Source organism: Saccopteryx leptura, chromosome 3 (genome assembly GCF_036850995.1).
Source record: "Saccopteryx leptura isolate mSacLep1 chromosome 3, mSacLep1_pri_phased_curated, whole genome shotgun sequence".
Taxonomy (NCBI): Eukaryota; Metazoa; Chordata; class Mammalia; order Chiroptera; family Emballonuridae; genus Saccopteryx; species Saccopteryx leptura.
Window position 1 is genome coordinate 89,415,586 of NC_089505.1, and position 16,784 is coordinate 89,432,369.

At 51.7% G+C, this 16,784-nt stretch overlaps 1 protein-coding gene across 1 annotated transcript in view; it reads left to right on the forward strand.

Annotated features, from left to right (window-relative positions):
• The first annotated feature begins 6,694 nt into the window (after positions 1 to 6,694).
• SPSB1 (splA/ryanodine receptor domain and SOCS box containing 1) overlaps positions 6,695 to 16,784 on the forward strand; it is a 69,412-nt gene continuing 59,322 nt past the window's right edge. The window contains exon 1 of the mRNA XM_066374976.1: positions 6,695 to 6,866. The gene's annotated coding sequence lies outside the window, so the exon portion shown is untranslated. The remainder of the gene's footprint in view (positions 6,867 to 16,784) is intronic.

Sequence of the window (16,784 nt, forward strand, 5' to 3'; positions counted from 1 at the left end):
GGAGACATCCTTCCCAAAGGGACCGGACCAGGCCTGTCCACCTTGTTCTTCCTGTTGTTTCTTACTCTGGTTTTTTGGAAGGACAATGCACTTGTCCACAGGATCTGTCATCAGAAGGCTCGGATCTGTCCAAGACAGTAATGATTCCTCAGTTCACCCTGTGAGTAATTTTGCTTGAATTCTAAAGGCCACGTAGGTTTAAATGATTCCACAGGCCCATCTTGTAAAGTTAGGGTACAAAAGCCCACCTAACCCCATTACTTGATTCAATCTAATCCAACCCTAGGGGAAACACGATCTCTTGAAAATCTAGACTGCATAGGAAACTCTGTGTGAACAACCAACGTAAGTCAGGCCATTCATAAGCTTGCTTACATTCCCATATATTTAGGCAGCCTTTCAGTACTAAAATACAGCATCTGAGTGTTGATTGACGTTAACGCCTAGTATACAAAAGAATGGGTCCATAGATACTGTCACTTATGCTGGGGCCTTCTGCATACCTCTTGGCTACATCTTTATACCAGGAGGTTTTTGGTAATAGTCTTAATGCTGAGGCATCTCAATACATTGGCAGCTGGAAGACTCAAGGACACTGTGCCCTTGCTATACTCACTGTCCTGTTCCCTCTTCTTAACAAAACAGCAGCCTCCCGTTGGTTCATCCCATTAAACCTCTAACGCGCCTTCAATGAGAACTCCCAGGAGGCGTGTGTAATTCTGGGTTTGCCTCCGCAGGGAGAGCCTTTTTTCCGTCAACCAGAGTAAGTGCCAAGGAACAAACGCTCAGAAATCTCTCCCTCACGTTAGGGGAGTTGTTCTGCTCCACAGCCAAGCAGTTTCAGCTCAGCAATGATCACCTGCCTCATCGGCAAAAATAGTATTGGGTAATTGTATAGCCCTTGATCATCTACTTACCGAACAAGGAGGGGTCTGTGTGGTGGCAAACCTCTCCTGCTGCACGTGGATTAATGTCTCTGGAGAAGTAGAAACCCAGTTAGAGAAAACTAAGGGCCCTGGCTGATTGGCTCAGTGGTAGAGTGCTGGTGTGTGGAAGTCCCAGGTTTGATTCTCAATCAGGGCACACAGGAGAAGCGACCATTTGCTTCTCCACCCCTCCCCTTTCCCTTCTCTTTCTCTCCCTCCCCTTCCTGCAGCTATGGCCTCATTGGTTTGAGCAAAGTTGGCCCCAGATGCTGAGGATGGCACCATGGCTTCACCTCAGGCACTAAAATAGCTTGGTTATTGAGCAACGAAGCCATGGCCACAGATGAGCAGAGCACCGCCCCCTGGTGGGCATGCCGGGTGGATCCTGGTCAGGGGCATGCGGAAGTCTGTCTCTCTGCCTCCTCACCTCTCACTTAATAAAAAAAGGAAAGAAAAAAAAAAGCCTAGGGAACAAGCACATTAGCTACAACAGATATCACCTGATGATCCACTCACTGTCTTTTGATCTATTTGGCTGGTTGCCTTCAAGTCTACCCTCCTGGTTTAGAACCATCATACAGACTTTCAGTTGTTTTTAATTTTGCTTAGTATACTTCCAGTTCAGCTCTGTGCCTGTTGTTTGTCAAATGTGGCCTCAAGAAGTTTCTGATCTGGGCACTTTCCCCCTAATATGAGACACGACACCCAGGAAAGTTCTTTCCTAGCATCGAGGGACAAAGGCTACCAGATCTGGAAGACCTTTCTGTCATAAAATACAGTTCTAGCACCTACATCATAGAAGGGCAGTGTGAATTGGTGCTTGTGAAATGCAAGCACAGTGCCTGACATATAGAGAGCCTTCAATAAATGTTAGCATATCCATATGTAATTTCTTTTCATGTCTGACACTCCCCAGGGCTGCCTTCTTGTCTACAGTCAAGCCCTTTTCTATTTTTCTGCTTTATTGCCTCTAAGGAAGTGGAGTCTTTCCACTTAAGAATGCTATGGTAGGCTGACCTGTGGTGGCGCAGTGGATAAAGTGTCAACCAGGAAATGCTGAGGTCGCTGGTTCGAAACCCTGGGCTTGCCTGGTCAAGGCACATATGGGAGTTCATGCTTCCAGCTCCTCCCCCCCTTCTCTCTCTCTGTCTCTCTCCTCTCTCTCTCTCTCTCTATCTCTCCCTCTCCTCTCTAAAATGAATAATAATAATAAAAAGGAATGCTATGGTAAAATCAAGCTTGATTTTTTTGGTTGAAACTGGCTTAAGGAATAATCTTAGCTAAAAGTTAATAAAAGAACCCCTCCCCAAATATATATATATATATATAAAATCATCTTATAGGATTGACGTGTTGATTCTTTCTTCTTTCAACATGATCTCTCTGGGAGAGAAATATTCAGGATATCCCTGAGGAAGAAATAGCCTATGCAGATGTGGCATCTCCAATTCCCAGCCCGCTTGTGCCTGGCTCTGTGCAGAGGCTCCGGGAGAGATTTTCCCAGGAGTGATGGGTGCTGATCCATCCTCACTCTCCACGCTGGTCCCTCGTGGTATCAGTGCCAACTTAAGAAGCTCCCCATGTTGTGAGGCACATGAATGAATGAGACATCTGACCCCTGGCTGGTGAAGGATGGGAGGGGCATCCTGAGATGCAGGTGGAGCAGAGAGGCTAGACCTGTGAGTCTGGACTCATTTGCAAGGTGTCTACCTAACAACAAACTGCTGTGAGGGACCTGAGAGAGAAATGATTCCTTAACTGTTATTGGAGGTCTCTGATCTGTCATTTGGGAAAGCGTGACCTTTCTAGAATCTTTATACATTGTCTTAAAGTTTGAACCAAGTCCACTAGATGCAGGTCTCTCTCTGTGTCTAAAGAAAAATAGGCCACAGAGCTCATCTACATAAAATGATACTCTGTACTCACTTGTTATTGTCTGAAACAATCTCAGTTACTGTTTATAGTCTGTCTCTCCCACTTAAACGAAATTCTCTAAGGCCTGGAGCCTGATCTGTTACATTTATTACTTGCTCTCCAACATGTAGAATAGTGCTGTTCAATATTTATTCTCTGAATATTTAATAAAACTGAATACTGGAGGACCAAATGACTAAATACTCGGAGGGGTGCTTTATTATATTATTTTAGTGGAGTTTTACTATAATATTGAGGATGTCCCATGGGGGGAAATAAATACACTGAAAAACTGTTAAACATGTCTGGTGAAGAGTGGAAACAGACATCGAGATCACAGCCCGCTCGCTTTTATTTCATTGGAAGTGTTTTTTGAAGAACTTTTCAATAATTATTGTCACAAGTCCAAGGTCATGTATTTATTAACTTCTTTTCAAAATTACAGGAACTTTCTTCAAGCCTGGTTATCACCCAGTGACTCATTTAAAGCCACCGAAATTGCATCCTTCCTTGATTCTGATGACGATGTCTGATAGAGCTATACTGCAATATCACACTTTGCCAGCAGGTGTCACTGTCTAACATGTGATCCTGGATGAAACCCACAGAAGTTGAAGGACAAAGGAGTCTATGAAATGAATCAATGTACTGCTTCATGAATGCTTATTAAGATCAAAGTTCTGTAAGATAAGGTCTAGTCTACTTCAGTTTCACTTTATAAGGTAAGTAAATCGTATTCTAAAAATGCAGAATGGGCCAAAATTTTATGAATATCTTTAGTGTTCTTTCTGTTCTCGTGGATCTTGCCACACTTGTGTTATCCCACGCGTCTCTAGGAAACCTCTTTTTATTATTGTCATTTATATGTAAAATGTGTCTATTATCTTGAAATTCCTCAAAACCCTCCAATTTCATTCTAACATAATCCCCTGTATGTGTTGTGCTCAATTATTTGTTGAATGATTGCCTCTCACCTCCCTGCCCCCCCAATTCTGGGAAACACATAGAGCTAGAGCTATTCTACAGATGAAGGAAACGAGCCTCAGAGAGGTTAAGTAACTTGCTTAAGGTCACACAGCTGGTGAATGGCAGAACTGAGGTTAGGTGTGTCTCTTTCCAAATCCCTTGCCCATTCACTCCAATCAGCAAAGGGACTTAGAGGAAACGGAGTCCCTAATGCTTATGAAGGCAGCAGGATTCTGCTCTCTGGGCCCAAAGGATACCTAGGTCATCTCTAGACAGATTTTCATCATCAGAAAAAGCAGCCGATGTTCATTTGTTATCTTCTCATTTCTCCCTGTCATTTTCCTGAGACAGATTAGAGACATGAGCAAATTGTACTGATACAAAGTGATGAAATGTGTGTGGGGGGTGGAGTTGAGGGGAGAGGGTGGTACCACCAGGAGGCAAGAGTAACCCTCCTTCCTCCTCACCCCTGTGGAACACAGATACTTAGTTTAAGACTTGAGTCAGTCAGTCTGCGAATTCCTGGGTGGTGTTTATCAGCTGATGTCACCATATTACAAGATTATGTATCTTTTAACAAACAATAGTATCAGCACTGATAGGATGAGCATAAAGGGACACGACCCCATCTCCACAATTGCTCAACACTGCTCTCGGCCTCAGCGGGTCTGGGGGATTGGCTTCCCGACACCATCTGGCCCTGGGCCCACCCGCCCCGCGTCCTGGAGGAGACAAAGTCTCAGTCCCCAGGGGTTCCTCTGGGAAAATTAGATCAGCAGGATCTAATTACCTGAGTGGATCAGAGCTATTTCAAGATTAATGCTGCTGGAGGGTGGAGTCGGGGTGCAGCGGACCTCAAATAGGGAACTGTCTACCAGGGTTCCCACCCGAAAGTGGGGCCTCTGGCCCCAACTGAACAGACCCTGTCCTTGGAATTACGCCCACACAGTCTGCTCCAGTCTGTCCTAGAAGGTGCGATGAGGAGAGGCTGTTCCTTCAGGGAGAACCGCAGCCCAAAGGTGGCTGCGCTTTTCATGGCTATGCTCTGGGGTATCCCAGTAACCTGGAAAGACCCTCGTCAGCCCCGTGTCTTCATAGTTCTCCCACGTGCCATAATGTCCTGGGACAAGGAACACTTCTCAGGTTGCCAAGTGGCTAAAGGGAGTCACATGCCCTTTTAAATCCCAAGCACCCCTGAGTTACTGGCAGTGGCTGCCCACCTGACTAGCCTTGATTTAACCTCTCTAGATAACTTGAACCAGAACCATCAGCTGAGCAGTCAGAAGGCCCACTTTGGCCCGCCCTGCCCCTGGTAGCCAGTTGAGAATTTTATATATATAAAATTCAAAACAAAGCAAAACTGACTGACAGCACAGTGAAGTTAGAAGACATCAGGCTTTGGAAGCTAATGGGGCTCTAAGCTTTGCTAGGGCAGGGCCTCTGGCCACTTACTGCTTCCTTGTCTTTCTTTTGTGTGTGTGTGTGTGTGAGAGAGAGAGACAGACAGGGACAGACAGACAGAAAGGGAAAGACATGAGAAGTATCAAGTCATAGTTGTGGCACCTAAGTTGTACATAGATTGCTTTATGCCTTGAGGTGTTGGGGGCTAGAGCTGAGCTAGTGACCCCTTGCTCAAGCCACTGACCATGGGGTCATGTGTATGATCCTATGCTCAAGCCTGACCCTGCACTCAAGGCTGATGAGCCCACGCTCAAGCCGGTAACTTCGGGGTTTCGAACCTGAGCCCTCAGTGTCCCAGGCAAATGCTCTACCCACTGTGCCACTGCCTGGTCGCGAATTGCTTCCTCATCTTTACAATGTTAAACAGTCCTGCCCGTACAGGTTCTGGTAAAGATGAAATCACTGTACACTACATTGTTTGTAACGGCTTCTCCAATAATGCCAATTCCCCATTCCCTTCACATAGACACAACACACAGCAAGGGGCGGAGGAATGTAAGATGTTCTTAAAAGAGTAACTTAAAAGCTTCCTGGTTCTAGGGTGCACGTGGCTGCTGTGTAAGGGGCAAGGGGAGGGAAATCTAGCTGTGATGAGCTAGAGCCACAGGACAACTATGTGGAGAAGTCCTCAAGGGTGGAGGCCCACCAGGCAATTGCTTGCTCATCCACCCATTCATTCCTTCATTCATCCATTCATTCATTCACAATGCATGGAAAGGGGCCTGTTGTATGCCTGGAGCAAACGGGCACTGGGATGCCGATGCCCAGGCCCTGAGGACTGAGAGTCCTGAGACCCCCGCCCCTTGTGGGTACCAAATGGAATTGTTTGGGGGAAGGGGGTAGGCTCAAGTACCGCGGGGAGTCCTTGGCTAATCTCCGGCCCACAAACTCCTCTCCTGTGTCCTAGAATTACGGAACTTTAAACCGCTGGGAATGAGGCAAACAGGGCCTTGCTCCGAGGTTACTGAAACAACCCTCACTCTCCCAAGAGATTGTAAAAATTATTATTAGTGAGCCCCCAACCTCCCGGTGCCTGGCACTGCCGCAGCCCTTCGGGTGTTGCAACCCCGGCCTCTGGCCCAGCGGAGGCTGCCCGGCACTTCTCTAAGACGCCTCCCGCCGGACCGACGCTTCGGCGCCGCCCCGCGCGCCCGCTCTGCCTCGGCCTCCCGCGCCCCGGTGGCCTCCGGGTGGGGTGAGCAGGGGGTGCTGGCGGGGGCCGGCCGAGCTGGCGCGGGGCAAGCGAGGCGCTGCCAGCCCCCACGCCGGGACCGCCCGGCCCCGCGCCCCCTCGCGCCCCTGCAGCACGCAACTGCCCGCGCGCCAGAGCCCAGGGGCGGGGAGGGGCGGGGCCAGAGCAGGCCGGCCCCGCCCCCAGCGCTTTTCTCGTTTTTCACTTTAAAGCCTTGGGTCGCTTTTTCTTCTTTGCATAGAAGTCGCGCTCGGGCAGCCCGCGCGCTCGCAGCAGGAACCAGGCTCCAGGCGCTGGCGCCGGGGCCGCGGGGAGGAGGCGGCTTCGCTCCCTGCGGCGGGCGCGGCCGGGCGCCCCGAGCCTCTCGGCCCCAGAGAGCGGGCGGCGGCAGCGTCCTCCCCGACGCGGTAGGCAGGGCCGGGCGCGGGGACCGCGTGGCTGCGGGGCCGGACGGAATGGGCGCGGGGGTCGCGGCACTTGGGGACAGAGTGGGTGGGCGCGGGGCCGGGCACTGGGGACCGGTGGGGTCCCGACTGGGACCGTAGAGGCACGGGGAGCCTTCTCTCGCCGTAGGTCCCGGGAGAGGGGGGTCGGGCTCCGCCCAGTGCCGCTGCCGATGCTGCCGCTGCAGATGAGGGCTGGTCGCGGCAGCCACGGGTCACACCTGCGGGGGCGAGACGGGGGAGGGGTCCCAGCGACCGCGACAACCGTCCCTTCCGGGGTTGAGCTTCGCTGGCTGCAGATCGGGCATAGGAGCCTGGGGCGCGCGGCGCCCCTCGCCGACTTTTAGGTGCTGGGGCGCCCCCAGGGCCTCGGGTTCCCGCGACAGTCCCGGCAGCCGAGGCCGGGGCGCCGACCTGCCCCTCCCGCTCCGCGAAGTTAGTTTCGCTTTTCCCGCCGGTCGGGGCCCCGCATCTGCAGCGCGGCCGACTGGCCCCCTCGGTGTACCACCCATCCCGGCCGGTAGCGCCTCCCCCGGGGAGCCCGCCGGGCTACACCCAGGCGCCGCCACCCTCCCCGCTTACCCGGAGCCGCCGCGGCTTCTCCCGGCAACCAAAGGGAGAGCCAAATGTTATGTCAGGAAATTGATTAGAACGAAAAAACCAGAGGAGCCTGGGTCCATCGGTGGAACCGTGGGATGGGTCACCCTCCGCCCCGGAATGTAGGTGGGGACTTGGTAATTGTCCTGTTCAAGTTCAGGGCACAGGCTCCTCAGAATGTTAATGGCTCCCTCGGCCTGCCGTGAGACTGCAAGTTGTGTGTGTGAGTGAGGGTGGTGTGTGCCTGAGTGTATGGCTGTGTGAGTGTCTCTGTGAACCCAGCTGTGTGGGTTTGTGGGAATAAGTATGTGTCTCTGAGGTATGAGTCTCCGTAAATATGTTTCTCAGTGCATCTGTGTGTGTGTGTGTGTGTGTGTGTGTGCGCGTGTGATAGTGAATTCCTGTGAGCGTGTCTAGAGTAATTGTGTGTCTTTGCATCTATGTGAGTGAATGTGTGTGTGAGTCCATCTGTGAGTGCATGTGTGTATCTCTTAAGTGCATATGTGTGTGTCTATGTGATTGTGAGTGTATTCTGTGAATGTGTGTGTGTGTGTGTGTGTGTGTGTGAGAGAGGTTCCCGGTTACCTGGCGGTGGGACCACTGGTTCCTGACTTTGGGCTGTGCTGGACCCGTACTCAGGACCAGGGGAGTCCTCCTGGTGCCTGCTGAGGGTGCAGGAGCCTCTCCTTCCCTCCCTCTCTCTCTTTCTCTGAAAATGAACAGTACGGTTTGGGGGTGAGTTGGCAGGGGCTGCTTCCTGAATGAGTAATATTTAATTAAACACTCCAGCCGGTAGCATCAGAAACTGGTCATGAGTTGAGTTTTAACAGGTGTCGATGGTAAAAGCGCCATCTCAGTGACTAAGGTTTGGTGTCCTTGGAAGAATTCTCTCCTGGGGTAGGACAGGGGAGGGGGCCGGACCTCATCCCTGGTTGTGGGGTGTGAGAACAGCAAGCAAGGAAGGAGGCAGCTGCTTCTCCCTTCTCTGCCCAGTGCCTTCCTGGTACTCCCACTCCGGGTGGTGGTGGGAGGCGCTGGATTAAGCTTTAGGGGCAGAAGCCAGCTTTTCCCCCTGGGAAGAATTGAGAATCTGGGGAAGCCCTGTTTACTTACGCGGTATCTTTCCCAGCAGAGGCCCAGAGAGAGTGGCTGGCTTACCCGAAGTGCACAGCCAGGGCTATGGACCAAGTCGCCAGAAGCCTAGCTGTTGCCGTTGGTTACTGTCCCCAGTGCTGAGGTCATGGGCCAGGCACTCCTGTCTCCCCAGCTGTAAAGTGATGGGCTGGATTAGATCATTTTAAGCACTTCTCTTGTTCTCTTACTGCGTTGTCTTTTACAGGGAGCGCTTTACCCAGTAGATGGAGAGAGATAGAATGACTGTGGGGGTGTGGAGTAGACTAATGCAATAACTTTCTAAATCTTTCTTTTCTTTCCCAGGAAAGCACAGAGACAAACAAGCAGAGTCACACTGGCTGCAGTGGCTTTGACAGCCGTGAACAGGGGAACAGTCATGGCTTCAGGGAGGCTGGGAGACAGGAGAGAATCAGCGAGTTCTGGGGGTTCCAGGGCTCTCAGGAAGCAGCGGTCTGCCAGAGGCCCCAGGTGATGTCACTTTGGGGCTGGGTGAGGCTGCATTCCTGGGATTGCTCCAGCAGGGCTGAAACCTCCCTTCAGTGGGCTCTCCGGGGCTGCCTCTTAAGCCTCTGAGCTCCCCCTGGGGAATCAGCACAGATGCTTCATTTCTCCTGTGGATCAGGGGCAGCAGAGTGCAGGTCCAGCTGGTAGAGCCAGCGCTGCCCCTTGCTCACTGAGGACAATGGATACTGTGCTTTCTGTGCTCTGCTGGGTCCCTGGCACCCCCCCCCCCCCACCCCCCACCCCCACCCCATGAGCAGAGTCTTGTCTGCTGATACATTTGCACATTGAGCCAAACCTCTGATTCTTATGAGGTTCACAAGTTTAGTCTGGGAATTTCATACCAAATCTTCTCAAGAAATAGACGGTAGTAGTCATGATTTTATTTATCTTTTTCCTGAAATGTTTGAGAATAAGCATCTTCATCAGACCAAAGCACAGGGTCGGTCTAAGTAGGGGTACCTCGGTCTGCCTGGGGGGGGTACATGGTTCCTGGGCACAGGCTGCCTAATCCCTTGTGAGTCCTTCCCCGCATGCTTGGTCGACAAAATACAGACTTAAAGGCACTTTTCTTCTGGACTTTCAACCTAGTTCTTACCCTTGTCCCAGTTACCTGATAGCATCCTTCCCTACCTAAGAGTCCTGCTCATAGACAGGTGCCAGGCTCTGTGCCACTGAGTGCTTCGTGGATGTGACCTTGTTTGATGATGATGATGATGATGGTGGTGGTGGTGATGGTAATAATAATGGCAGGAAACAGTGATATAGTGTATGCTGGTCCCAGGCTTCGATCTGAGTCCTTGACACATTTACCCTTGTTCTGTCCTAAGAGCCCTGAGCACCAGCCGGTTCACCCGCCACCCACCTTCTCCTGAGGCTGGAATGGGCACGTGACTTGGTCACGGTCTCGCCACTGCTGAGCGGTGGAGCAAAAGTCGCTAACTCTGATTTTGGCACTCAAGCCCTTACCTGGTGCAGTGTGCCACTTCTGTCAGCCTGGCCTTTTTTTTCAAGAAGTATGTGATTTTTTAAATGAAAAACATTATTATGGAACATCTCAAACATATTCTCAAGTTGAGAGAAGAGTGTATATAAGGCTTCCTCACCAGCTTCAGGTGTGCACACACACACGCATGCACACATGCACACACTCGTGCTATGTGATTATGAAGCCAGTCTCTGATGTGGTATCACACATCTAACAAGCATTTAAGGGAAACACCGGGGAAGGTGTCCGCTGGGTGGCGAGTCAGGATAAGCACACTCTTCCCGACTTGGAGTTGAGGGGCCTTCCTGGCTAGGACAGGGAAAGAGGGTTCCTTGAGGATCTGTATTTATGCCCCCCACCCCCACCCGAGAGTCTTATTTTGTATTTTAAAAGTTCTGTTCATTGCTCAGCATTACAAATAATGGAGTCTGCTGGTCATGAGACAAACCAGGTCAACCACAGGTACAAGCAAACACTAAGGCACAACCCACTTTGCCCCCTGTGGGGATTCGAGTCAGGGCTGGGCAGCAGGGGATGTGGAAATGGTTTGTCACAAGCTCTGGACCTAACCGACCTGAACTCAAGCTTAACCCGCTTGAACTTTCCGTCTGGGCGATGGGTGGAGGAGGAGTGTGGGAATGTCAGCGGCCCACGGGTACCTCTGGGACAAGGAGGGAGGCAGTGGGTCGTTTGGGTCAAGCCTAAGGGCATGTGGGCTGGAAATGCCACACAGACTAGGAATCTAGGATCTACCTGGTGACAGGGTCTGGACAGCTGCACCAACTCTGAACTGCCCTTGCCAGACCGGCTGCTGGTGGTCGCACGCAATGTTCCCTTGTATTACGTTGCATCTGTTTCCTGCCAGATGGAATGGAGGCTGGCAGCATCTTCAAGGTGGAATCAGCAGGTTTGATGATTAGTGGGATTTGGGTGTGAAGTATGGTGGAGAATTGCAGATGCCTGTGAGCTTCCTGCTAGTGTGGGGGTCCCAGTGGATGATGACCCCATAGAGAGGGGTGGGCCAAGGGGCACGGAGGTGCCTCGAACCAGGCCAGATGGAAATGGTGCATGTGTTATGTCCAGACCACAGCTAGGCCTGAGGCTCAAGAGAGAGGCCTGGGCTGGACACAGGAACGTTCTATTAAAAGGGGGTTGATGCCACCAGTACAGAGCCTTTGGCATGAGAGGGGGCGTGCCCCTTACCCCTAGCACTGTCAGCTAGAGACCCCTGTACCAGCATCCTCAGGGCTAGCGCTCTGGACAGGGCCTATGTGTTCAGGGACAGTACACCGCTGACAAGAGGGGGGTATGCTGGAGTCTCCGTGGTGGGCATCAGGGAAGGCTCTTTGGTTCAGGGGTTTTATACTTAATCTCTCTCTTAAAGATCATGATTGTGATACCATACACCTAACATCACATTTGCCATTTTTAAGTGTGCAGTTTGGAGCCCTAAGTACATTCACACCATTGTGCAATCATCAGCCCCCATCCGTCCCCAGAATTCTTTTCATCTTGCAAAACTGCATCACTGACACCCGTCCCCCTTCCCCACCCCGCCCCTGGCACTCACCGTTCCCCTTCTGTCTCTGTGCATGTTCTTGAGGTCCCTCAGAGAAGTGATTGTCCCTCTGCGGCTGGCTTATTTTACCTAGCACGATGTCCTCAAGGGCCATCAGTGGCATAGCATGTGTCCGAATGTCCTTCCTTTTTAAGGCTGGGGAATACTCCATGCTGTGGGTGGGCCACATTTAGCTTGTCCATTCATCCAACCACGAATGCTTGGTCTCTGGGTTTTTATTGCACTCTCTCTGAGTACAGTCTCCAGGGCAGGGGCCTCCCCGCTGTGCCTTTGGGATACTTGTGGGGATGAAGGGGCTCTGATGGTGGACTTCCTGGAAGGCATGGTCCCTCCAGCCGAAGTCCAGCCTCGTTCCCAGGCCAACACACGGGGTCTCCACTTCCTCCCTTCTCAGCACTTCTTTCCAGCAGTCCTTGGGGCTTAGCCTCCTAATTGCCAGCACTCACAGCACTTTTTGAGTTCGCATCCACTCACCAGCTCTGCTGCTCTGGGGTCCTGGCCCCTCCTTTCTGTGGATGGGGTCCTGCTCTGTCTCTGTGCAGTGGGAGAGACGGGCCCTGGGGTGGAAGTACCCAGGGCGTTATGGAGACAGTGACAGGCAGGCGGGCGTTCCTGGTAGGAGGATGACTGATGAGGAAAGTGAGCATGGGCTAGCTTGTGGCTGGATTGGGGCAGAGCGAGGGCAGAGAGGCAGGAGGATGGCAGGGGGTGGGCCAGCAGAGCGGGGCGGGGACGCTGGTGACGTTTCTGTGGGGGGAGGGGCTGAGGCTCCCGGGACACGTCTGTGTGGGGAGGGGCTAGGATGCCGAGGATGTTCCAGAAGGGTGAGCTCTGACTGGTCTTCTCAGGACAGTGGCTGGCTGAGGGCGAGGGGTGGGAGGGGTTACCCTTTCCTGTTAACTCTTCACCTTCTTGGCCTTGGGTCCCCCGCAGTGGCATGTCTGGGTCCCTGGACGCCCCTCGTGGTGGATGGATGCTGCCTCCTGCCATGTTTGCCTAACAGTTGTTCACAATGAATAGCCAGGTTTTGACCCAGGTGAGCATTTTGGGCACAGTGGAGTGGGGGTGAGGAGGACCTGTCGTCCTGCAGGGTTAATTGGACATTTGGGGCCTAGGACAGTCGGAAGTGGCCCCAGGTTTGTGAGCAAATGGTGGCACCCCAGGAGAAATGGGATCAGTGTGGCTCAGTGGAGACTCTTAGTTCCGGGAGATCTCTTAATATTCTTTTTTGGTTTTTAATTTTTTTCTTTTTTTATTTGAGAGAGAGACAGAAACAGAGGCAGGAAGGGATAGAGATGAAAAGCATCAACTTGTAGTTGAATCGCTTTAGTTATTCATTGGTTGTTTTTCATATGTGCCTTGAAGTGGGGGATCTAGCTGAGCCAATGACCTCTTGCTCAAGCCAGCGACCTTGGGCTTCAAGTCAGTGACTGTGGCATCAGTCTATGATGCCACGCTCAAGCTGGTGAGCCTGTGCTCAAGCTGGCAACCTTGGGGAAAAGAGTTGTTACATGGTTGCCGATGTGCACTATGGTGCTGGGAAGCAGCGTGGCTAGTAATTCCAGGTTTTGAGTGGGAATGGCGTGAAATTAAGAAAATAGGCTTAAAGGGAAAAAGGATGGGATTGGGAGGCTTTTGCAATGCTGATGGCAAGAATAGAGTGCTTTTTTTTTTTTTACTTTATTTATAGGGTAAAGTGAGGCCATTAGCAAATTAAAGAGATCATTAAAACAAAGTCACATTTCCAAGGCAATTCAAGAATTTTATTAAGTGAAGAAAACTTTCATTATATATAACATTTAACTTCACAAAACAAAGGATAAAAAGAAACTTGCTTCAAGTTTTTCCCAGAGGCATGGGGGATAGGAAGAGTGTACAATCCAACACCATAGCTAACATGAAGGTGTGAAAAAAAATATCCTTTAGTGACTTCACAGAACAAGTGAGGTGGGGGGTTGGGCAGACTGTCAACTTATTGCCAGTTCCCCACACCTCTGTCCCCCAAAAATCTAAATTGCAAAGACCCTATTGGCTTTTGGTCTCCAACACTATGGACTCAGGCCTACAGTGGTTGTGTTTGTACTGAACAATGTACAGACTTTCTTTTATTATCATTATTCCCTAAACAATACCATACAGCAACTGTACACAGCATTTACATTGTATGAGGTATTATGGGTAAAGTAAACGGGAGGCTGCGTGTAGGTTATATGCAAACACTACGCCATTTTCTGTAAGGGACTTGAGCATCCATGGGTTTTGGTATCCGCAGAGGGAACTGGAACCCAGCTCCCGCAGATACGGAAGGGCCACTGGACATTCACAGTGTTGGGCAAACACCTTTATCTAGTTCCAAAACATTTTTATCACCCCAAAAGCGAGCCCTGTAGCCAGTCAGCAGTCACTCTCCCCACGCCCCCTCCCCAACCCCTGTGACCACCGATCTTCCTTCAGTCTGTGGATTTGCCCACTCAGGACATTGCCTGCGGATGGAATCACCTACTCTGTGACCTTTGGCCTCAGGCTGTCGTGTTTCCTGGAAGAAAGCTGGGTTTCCCTCCCTGGTTCCCTGGAGGGCCACCTGAACATGGAAAGAGCTTGGTGTAGACAAAACTTCACTTAGAGCCTGACCTGTGGCGTAGTGGGTAAAGCATCGACCTGGAATGCTGAGGTCGCCGGTTCAAAACCCTGGGCTTGCCTGGTCAAGGCACATATGGGAGTTGATGCTTCCAGCTCCTCCCCCCTTCTCTCTCTCTGTCTCTCTCTCTCTCTCGCTCGCTCTAAAATGAATAAATGAAATCTAAAAAAAAAAAAAAATCAAAATCAATCAATCAATAAATAAAACTTTACCTAGAACTGCAGACCCGTCTTTCTCCATATTCAATCACCACTGAAGACCCAGCGGCCCGTCGTCCTGAATTCAGTGACCCTTCTCGTTTTAAATTTTTTTCCCAGTAGTCTCTTAAAAATGAACACCTGGCAATGTCAACTCCCTTCTTTTTTTTTCTTTTTTTTTATTTTCCGAAGCTGGAAACGGGAAGAGACAGTCAGACTCCCGCATGCGCCCGACGGGGATCCACCCGGCACGCCCTCCAGGGGCTAGGCTCTGCCCACCAGGGGGCGATGCTCTGCCCCTCCGGGGCGTCGCTCTCACTACCAGAGCCACTCCAGCGCCTGGGGCAGAGGCCAAGGAGCCATCCCCAGTGCCCGGGCCATCTTTGCTCCAGTGGAGCCTTAGCTGCGGGAGGGGAAGAGAGAGACAGAGAGGAAGGAGGGGGTAGGGGGTGGAGAAGCAGATGGGCGCTTCTCCTGTGTGCCCTGGCCGGGAATCGAACCCAGGACCCCTGCACGCCAAGCCGACGCTCTACCACTGAGCCAACCGGCCAGGGCCGTCAACTCCCTTCTTAAAGCTCAACAGCGACACCCATTGTTCTTAGAGTGAATTCCCAAACTTGTGACGTGACCTTCAGGGCAGGACCCCATCCCAAGCTCACTTTGTGAAGCGCTGGCCCCCACCATCTCTAGCAGGGATGCCACACGTCCCCGCATGGGCCAGCTCGGAGGCTGGGGTCCGTTCCCTGTGGGACCCTTGCTCCGCCAGGCCACCCAGAGGTGGGAGCCGTTTCCAGGACTGGTCTCTGACTTTCAAGTCCGGTTGGTCCATTTGGGACCGGAGCTTTAGCTTTTAGCCAGTGACATTTTCTTTCTTCTTTGTGAGGCCACTCAGGCCTCAAAGGGGGTGGACTGTCTCTGCCTCATTTGTGGTATGACCCAGAGCCCCCTGCCAGTCTCCAAGACAGTGATGCCCTGACCAGCGTCAACCAGCAGTCATGCCATTTGCTCTCTGCCCACCCTCGACCTGTCACCAGAACCTTAGCAGTGGGTCCTGGACCAGGGGCCCGGAGTCATGGTCCCATGACTGCAAATCAGGGGACACTTTGTTGAAAGGAGAACTGGTGGGTTGTCCCAGGCATGGGAGAAGGGTTGAGCTGTCAAGGCCCAAGGAACATTGGCTCCTTGGTCGTTGGATCCCCCTGACTTCCTGCCTTTTCCCTCTTACCCTCAGGCTCACGTGTAGTTCAGGGTGTCTCGACTCCCATCTGCTCCAAGTATGATTCTGCCGGACGTAGTCTTACCCTCCACTGAATGACTACCATGGCTGGCCCAGTGCTCAGCACTCTAGATGGAGTTCTGACCATTCCAGCAACCCAGTGACTTAGGCATTATCTCAGCATTTACAGATGAGAAAAGTGAGCATCAGAGGCATCTTCTAAATTACTAGAGGTAACACGGCTGCGTGGGTAATGTCATGTTGACCTGATTCCACAGCCTGTGTTCTTTCTACTGTGAATATTGAACCCATTGGCATCGTTTATCGGGCACTGACTGTTTACCACTGGGCCCTTGACAGGCTGCGACTGAGCAGGTGAGTCGACAGGTGTATGCAGGAAACGTTAGCTCACTGTCAGGTGTGCTGAGTGCCCACAGAAGACCCCGTGTGACTGTTCACAAGGGTTTATTCTAGGCTGGTAGTTTTCAGGGGTGGGGGGCGTGACCCCCAGGGAGGAAGGACTGGCTATGATGTGAAGGATCATAGGAAAGCTGCTGTATGACAGGGAGGTCTCAAATGGCAGGCCGAGGGGTAGTCAGTGGGTACAGGGTGTTCTTGCATTCCTCCCCGACCTCATTCACCCCAAAAGTTGCTCCTAAGAGGTGTGGAGCAACTGGAAATTATTGTCTCCGTCTGCCTGCGCCTCCTTGGTCAAACACTCTGGCTGTCTCCTTGGCAGCTCCGATGTTACTCCCTCGTCTTTTTGCCTGGACAGTCTGGGGGCTTTCCCAGCAGATCATAACCATGCACTTGGCGCTTGGGCTGCAGGTCTGCCCGAAGCTAGGGTTTCTGGCTGGAGTGATGCCTCTTTGTGGCTGTGATCTTTTTTGGGACAAGGGGTGCTAGGGCATTTCTGTGGTGGTCCCACACCTGCTTTGGGAAGGCCATGCAGTAAACAGTGGGTCTGCCTTTCAGGTTGCTCTCAGGGAGCCTCAAGCCACCTCAGGTTTAAACACAGGGTTTAGAGTATGG